Below are 8,101 nucleotides of genomic sequence, written 5' to 3'. Positions count from 1 at the left end.
TCCTTTGTTATCTAAGTGAATAAACAATGGTGTATCAAGAGAATGGGTGTTTATTTATTATATTTATTTAGTGCTAAAAAAATGAGCGATCAAGACATAAAAATACATGGATGAATCTTAAATGTGTATTACTAAGTGGAAAGCCAATCTGAGAAGGCTACAAGTTCTGATTCCAATTGTATGACATTCATTCTGGAAAAGGCAAAATTATGGAGACAATAAAAAGTTTAGCTGTTGCTTGCAATGGGGTATTAGGTGAGAAGAATTGAATAGGCACAGCACCGAGGGTTTTAACACAGTGAAAATATCTGTGTGATATTATAGTGATGGATATACGTCATTATATATTTGTCAAAACCCATAGAATGTGAACACTAAGAGTAAACTGTGGACTTTAGGCGATTATGATGTGTCAAATTATGACGTATAAACTTAATAAACAACAACGACAAAAAGTACCATTATGGGGAAAAGTGTTGACAATGGAAGAGACTATAGATGTGTGGGGACACAGGGTATATGGACAGTATATCAACATTTATTTCAATTTTATTGTAAACCTAAAATTGGTCTAAAATTAACATTAATAATTTAATACTAAGTAAAAAATAACCCAATGAAAGCAGGCAAAAGTGTGCCACTTCACCCACAAAGATATACGAATGGTCAATTAAATACATTGAAAATATGCTCAAAATCATTAATTGTTAGGGAAATGTAAATTAAAACACAATGGAATACCACTATGAACTTACTAGAATGTCTGAAATTAAAAAGGTTAATCATATCAAGTATTGGAAAAAACGTGGAAGCAACCGAATTCTAATACACTGTCGGTGGTGAGGGAAAATGGTACACAAGACAGTTTGGCAATTTCTCAAAAAGTTAAGCATACAATTACCATATAATCCAGCCACTTAACTTCTTTACACTTAGTCAAGAAAAAAAAAAAGGTATTTGCTCATTCATTTTTTATTTTAAATCTTTATTTTTTTTAATTTTTGTTTTTGGTTTTAAATTTTTTAAAATCTCAAAACATACCTTTTTATTTATTTTAGCACACAAAATAATTTACTCATAAAAGTAACATCCATTTATAGAACTCTAATAAAATTTTTTCAAAACTTAAAAATAAATAGCACTCTTTTGCAATTCTGATTTTACAGAGAAAACTTTTTGGCACATAACGTGCTATCAAAATAGAAAGCTGAATCACTTTGCTTTGCTTTTCACAACAGAAATAGGCATTCACACTATCAGCCTTGGGAAATTGCTGACAAGAAAAATTCGCAGGAAAACAGCATCATCAGAAAAATGGGATCTGGTGCCATCTACTGAGTGACAATGGTAATGTGATCTTGGATATTAGCCATCAAGTTAGGTAACATACAACTGCAGTTACATGCAGCTGCACATGTACACATATGGTCAAGGCCTGAAAGTAACATGCAAACTGAAAACAAATGCTATGTCAGGACTGAGGAATGGATGGGTGTTTTTTCCCCCTTTAAATGCCATCCTAACTTTTAAAGAAAAAGAAAGCACGCAGTGAAAAATAATTGCTGAACATGGGAAATACTGAATAGGGTAAGACTTTGGTAAATTAAGCAAATGAAAAGTTCTATGATTAAGAAGGACTCAGGTAGGGTCTCTTCCTCATGGAGAGGGTGGTGGAAGGCAGTTACATCTTTGGGTATTTACACTAGGTCAAAATTAAGGATTTGTCTTTTTTATCTACTATTTACATTAAAAGCTGGTTTATTTGAAGAAATTATCAACCCAGACTGCCAATAAAGTGGCAGTTAGGAACTATAATGACAATCAATGCCAATACTGATCATCTGGAGGCACCAAAAACCCTGAAGGGCTTTTCTGATTAGCAAAGAAAATTTTTGTTTTGTTGACTGCTCAAATAGACCTTCTCCATACCAACAATAATGTGAGTTTGCCACAACAGCTGTGCCACAACCCTGACAGTCTTGGAAAGGCAGGATTCCTGCAACATTTTCATGGACTAGCAAGTTTATTTACTTATTTTTTGGTAGCTTTTGAGAATATTACTTTCTTATCCTGCCAGGATGCCCTGAGTACTAAGAAGATGCCTAAGACATGTTTGTGGTTGTTCCTTCACAATACTTCTCGTAATCCATAATTTGTTTCTTAGCCATCCCCTAAGAGGACAGGGGGCCTTGTCTATCCTGTTCATTACCATATACCCAGAAAATAATTATGTTTGGCACATGTAAATGCTAAATAAATGCCGGTTGAGTGAATAAATGAATGAATGAATGAATTTTGTACAGTCCAATTTACCTAGGGGGAAAAACAACCTGCACAAAATGAGAAAGACTATGATGGAAAGGAAGAAAAATAAGCAACAATCAATGGGCGGGGGAGGGTAGACCTGATGTAGACAAAAAAAAATTGTAGACAAAAAAAATTGTCATCTTTCAACAACTGATGAGAGCTGTTTGAGATTCAAACTATATGAAAGATTTTAACAAAGTTAATACAAAAACAAAGGTCTTCTCTGGAAGACTCATTTATAATAAGTTAATGAAAACCCTGTTACTACATCAAGATGTTATAGGAACCTAGTGTTTTGTTGTTTCAAGATGGAGAACACTCTGCTAAATACACCAGGTGAATGTCTACAGCCCCATACAGGGAGCTCAGCACATTAAGGACTTTTTCTTGAATGGTGTCAACTTGCTCAGAAGGACAGTAATCATTCTAGATTTGACCTTGAAATTGTCACGAGAGTAGGTTTTGGTAAATTTTTCAGTAAATAATATACAGACTGAATATTTTACAGAATATATATACAGAATATTATACAGAATATATATCTGAATAATATACAGAACAATTTCTTGTTCTGTGATGATATGGTGAGGTAGTTCCAAATAATCACAGGTTAGACCAGCCTGGTGAACCATTTCATAGTCTGGTACTTCCATCCATTTTCTCAAACTCTATACAAGTGGAATTAGTGATTCTATTCCAGGGTTTGAAGCCCATTTCTGTACAGTTTCTTCATCATCACCATCACACAGATCAGCAAAAGAATCTTTTAAATCTTCTAACTGATGAATTCGAGTATCAACACAATCTACCAAATCTTCCTCTGTCAGGTTGGTATCAGGCTTTTTAAATTGGTACAACTCTTGTAAGATTTTGTATTTTTCCTGAGTGAACATTTCTTTGAAGGGATTCTTGACTGAAAAAAAAAATCCAAGTAAATATCTAAAACAAATGCATCCCCTTTCTTCAAAATTTCCAGAATTTCCCCAGTGCTGACTGTTGTCTGGCATTCTTGGCTTTCAGAAAAGCATGGGCATGACTGCTCTAGGGAAGTTTAGCCCTTCTTCTGTGTCACTGTGTCCTTTTCCAATCCTTCCGAATAAGAGTCACAGTTAGTAGAGGCAGTGTTTTCTGCATCTTCCAGTGCTAGCTTTGGCTTCTTAGCAGAAGACACTGCATCATTTTCTTCTTGGCTGTTACACAGTTTGTAAGGTTTTACCATAATCACGTCCAATTGCAAAGGTTTTTGGTTCTCTAGCTGGTCTTCAGGTACATAAAGACCATCACTTAGTAATGATCTGTACTTGTAACCCTGATTGTTGTGGTAGAAGTGTCTCTGCCTTCTAAAAAGTGATGTTTGCCCTCTCTTATTTGCTGAGCCCACATGGGATAAAGCCATAGAACATGAGAAAAATGGCCAGCATTAACTGCAGACATAATCCAATTCTCAATATTTAATTCTTTTGAGGTACCATGGTTGTTTCAAGGAAAAGTACTTGTGACTGAATTGAAAACGCCATTTTTTCCCAAAACGTGTTTCCTTGTCAAACACAGAGTCAGCTGGCATATTCACAGGAATAAGGAGGTCTCTATGTGAATTGAAATGCACAAAACTTATATTACCTGGAGGAAGATGCTTTGAGCCATTGGCCCGGTATATATAAGGCAGGACCTCCTGGTGATCCTCCAGGACCTACACTGGGAGTTTGGAGTAGCGCCGGAGGCGAGCACGCTCTCCCACAGGGTCTGTGCTCATGGTTTTATTGCCTGTCAGTGTTCCCGCTAGCCAGCCGCAGTGGCGAGGCTAGGACTCAGCATTTGCTTGTTCTAAGACGCGTACATGGATATTGATAGCAGCTTTATTTATAATAGTCAAAGACGGAAAACAGCCCAAATACTTATCAACAGGTGAATGCATAAAAAATTATAGCATGTCATATTATAGTGCTTAGCAATAAAATTCAATGCTTTATTGATACACAGAAAAATTGGATAAATTTCAAAATAATAATGCTGAGTAAATTAGAATAGCCAAAAGAGGAGTATACATCATGATTATATTCATATAAAAATGGAAAGTAATCTACAGTGACAGAAAGCATATTAGTAGGTGCTTGGGCATGGGAAGGGGGGAAGAGTCAGGAGCAAGGGCTTACAATCAGACCTGAGGAAGCTTTTGCGTGATGGATGTGTTCATTATCATAATTACAGTGATGGTTTTACAGATGCATATATTTGTGAAAACTTACAAATTATGAAATATAAAATGTACTGTTAATTGTATGTCAATTGTAATTCTGTAACTTTTCTAAGAAAATTCACATGCAGAAAAAATATGTATTTAATCATTGGTACTAAAAAGTTAAATTTCATGACAGTCATTATCCAATCAATATTAGAGGATTTATTATGAATTAGTTTCAGCTAATGGTTATTGAGTGCTTACATTGTGCCAATGAATGGTCAGATATTTTAGAGGTGTTATGCCATTTACTCTTTATGATACTCTGATAAGTTAGATTTAACCATTACTCCCATTTTATAAATTAGAAAATAAAGTTTAGGGAGCTTAAATAATTTGTCCAAGATCATACAGCCAGGAATTGGTGAATCTAAAATGCAAACAAAATTTTGTTTTGTTTTACTTTGCTTTGTTTCTGATTCCAAAAAACAATTAATTACCTTATCATTCTGATTCTCTACACAATAATCCATTAGTTTGGAAGAAATCCAGTACTAGTAATACGTATTTGTCCACTCATTCATATGCCCTATTATTCATTATTGATGTCAATGTTATAGACGTTATAGATGTTTTTGACATATTGTCACATTTTACTGAATTAGCATGCTCTTCCCAAGGTCAATTCTGCCTAAATGCTCTACATAGCACTACCACTGTTTGTTCTTTACTGTCATCCAATGGTATATTTAGTGGTATTCTTCTACATACGATAGTGTTATTTATATAAAATTTTTACTTAAATATTTATTATTATAAAAGATCAACTAAGAGACATCAATGTAAAATATCCTGATTTTCTCAATAAATTACATGGTATGTTGCAAAGAAACTAGAATACTGCCACTACAGAATGCTGTAGATAGATGTACTATAGGGACATAACAAAGACTTGTCTACAAATTTACTTTCATATTCTTACTTGTTCTTTTACAAGGGCATACACACACACACACACACACACACAATCACACACAATGGAATATTACTCAGCAATCAAAAAATGAAATCTTGGGGGCATGTGGGAGGCTCATTTGGTTAAATGTCTGACTCTTAATTTTGGCTCAGGTCATGATCTTGAGGTTTGTAAGACTGAGCCCCACATTGGATTCTGCATGCTGACAGTATAGAGCGTGCTTGGGATTCTCTCTCTCCCCCTCTCTCTCTGCCCCTCTCCCACTCATGCTGCTCTCTTTCTCTCAAAACAAATAAATAAACTTAAAAAAGGAATGAATTTTTGACATTTGTCATGATGTGAATTTAGCTATAATGTATATGCTAAGTGAAATAAGTCAATCAGAGAAAGACAAATACTATATGATGTCACTCATGTGTGGAATTTAAGAAACAAAACAGGTGCACGTATGGGAAGGATAGGGGAGAGAAGACAGGGAAAGAAACCACAAGAGACTATTAATGATAGAGAACAAACAATGGGTTGACAGATGTAGGTGGGTGGGTGATGGCTAGATGGATAATGGGTACTAAGGAATGCACTTGTGATGAGCACTGGGTGTTGTATATAAGTGATGAATCACTGAATTCTACTCCTGAAACCACTATTGCACTGTGTATTAACTACATAATTTAAAATTTAAATACATACATACATATATGCATACATACATACATACATATGTTCTTTTCGGAAAAACCAACAGCATTTATAAATGATTTGCCTACATTTGTAAAATATGCATATAATCCTTAAAAATAACCCTTAAAAACTTACAAAAATACTTTTATACAATTTCTTTTTTTCTTTTTTTTTTTAGGAATAAGATATTTTACTTTTTTTTAATATATATGAAATTTATTGACAAATTGGTTTCCATACAACACCCAGTGCTCATCCCAAAAGGTGCCCTCCTCAATACCCATCACCCACCCTCCCCTCCCACCCACCCCCCATCAACCCTCAGTTTGTTCTCAGTTTTTAACAGTCTCTTATGCTTTGGCTCTCTCCCACTCTAACCTCTTTTTTTTTTTTGCCCTTCCCCTCCCCCATGGGTTCCTGTTAAGTTTCTCAGGATCTACATAAGAGTGAAACCATATGGTATCTGTCTTTCTCTGTATGGCTTATTTCACTTAGCATTACACTCTCCAGTTCCATCCACGTTGCTACAAAAGGCCATATTTCATTTTCTCTCATTGCCACATAGTATTCCATTGTGTATATATACCACAATTTCTTTATCCATTCATCAGTTGATGGACATTTAGGCTCTTTCCATAATTTGGCTATTGTTGAGAGTGCTGCTATGAACATTGGGGTACAAGTGCCCCTATGCATCAGTACTCCTGTATCCCTTGGATAAATTCCTAGCAGTGCTATTGCTGGGTCATAGGGTAGGTCTATTTTTAATTTTCTGAGGAACCTCCACACTGCTTTCCAGAGCGGCTGCACCAATTTGCATTCCCACCAACAGTGCAACAGGGTTCCCGTTTCTCCACATCCTCTCCAGCATCTATAGTCTCCTGATTTGTTCATTTTGGCCACTCTGACTGGCGTGAGGTGATACCTGAGTGTGGTTTTGATTTGTATTTCCCTGATAAGGAGCGACGCTGAACATCTTTTCATGTGCCTGTTGGCCATCTGGATGTCTTCTTTCGAGAAGTGTCTATTCATGTTTTCTGCCCATTTCTTCACTGGGTTATTTGTTTTTCGGGTGTGGAGTTTGATGAGCTCTTTATAGATTTTAGATACTAGCCCTTTGTCCGATATGTCATTTGCAAATATCTTTTCCCATTCCGTTGGTTGCCTTTTACTTTTGTTGGTTGTTTCCTTTGCTGTGCAGAAGCTTTTTATCTTCATAAGGTCCCAGTAATTCACTTTTGCTTTTAATTCCCTTGCCTTTGGGGATGTGTCGAGTAAGAGATGGCTACGGCTGAGGTCAGAGAGGTCTTTTCCTGCTTTCTCCTCTAAGGTTTTGATGGTTTCCTGTCTCACATTTAGGTCCTTTATCCATTTTGAGTTTATTTTTGTAAATGGTGTGAGAAAGTGGTCTAGTTTCAACCTTCTGCATGTTGCTGTCCAGTTCTCCCAGCACCATTTGTTAAAGAGGCTGTCTTTTTTCCATCGGATGTTCTTTCCTGCTTTGTCAAAGATGAGTAGGCCATACGTTTGTGGGTCTAGTTCTGGGGTTTCTATTCTATTCCATTGGTCTATGTGTCTGTTTTTTTGCCAATACCATGCTGTCTTGATGATGACAGCTTTGTAGTAGAGGCTAACGTCTGGGATTGTGATGCCTCCTGCCTTGGTCTTCTTCTTCAAAATTCCTTTGGCTATTCGGGGCCTTTTGTGGTTCCATATGAATTTTAGGATTGCTTGTTCTAGTTTCGAGAAGAATGCTGGTGCAATTTTGATTGGGATTGCATTGAATGTGTAGATAGCTTTGGGTAGTATTGACATTTTGACAATATTTATTTTTCCAATCCATGAGCAGGGAATGTCTTTCCATGTCTTTAAATCTTCTTCAATTACCTTCATAAGCTTTCTATAGTTTTCAGCATACAGATCCTTTACATCTTTGGTTAGATTTATTCCTAGGTATT

The 8,101-nt window shown here is 35.9% G+C and overlaps 1 pseudogene; it reads right to left on the bottom strand.

Annotated features, from left to right (window-relative positions):
• Positions 1-2,571: 2,571 nt before the first annotated feature.
• On the bottom strand, positions 2,572-4,060 carry LOC115507615 (annotated as a pseudogene).
• Positions 4,061-8,101: the final 4,041 nt, after the last annotated feature.

The sequence above is a fragment of the Lynx canadensis genome, chromosome X (assembly GCF_007474595.2).
Source record: "Lynx canadensis isolate LIC74 chromosome X, mLynCan4.pri.v2, whole genome shotgun sequence".
Taxonomy (NCBI): domain Eukaryota; kingdom Metazoa; phylum Chordata; class Mammalia; order Carnivora; family Felidae; genus Lynx; species Lynx canadensis.
The sequence above is the reverse complement of the archived record's forward strand: the minus strand, read 5'-3'. Positions and strand labels throughout refer to the sequence as shown.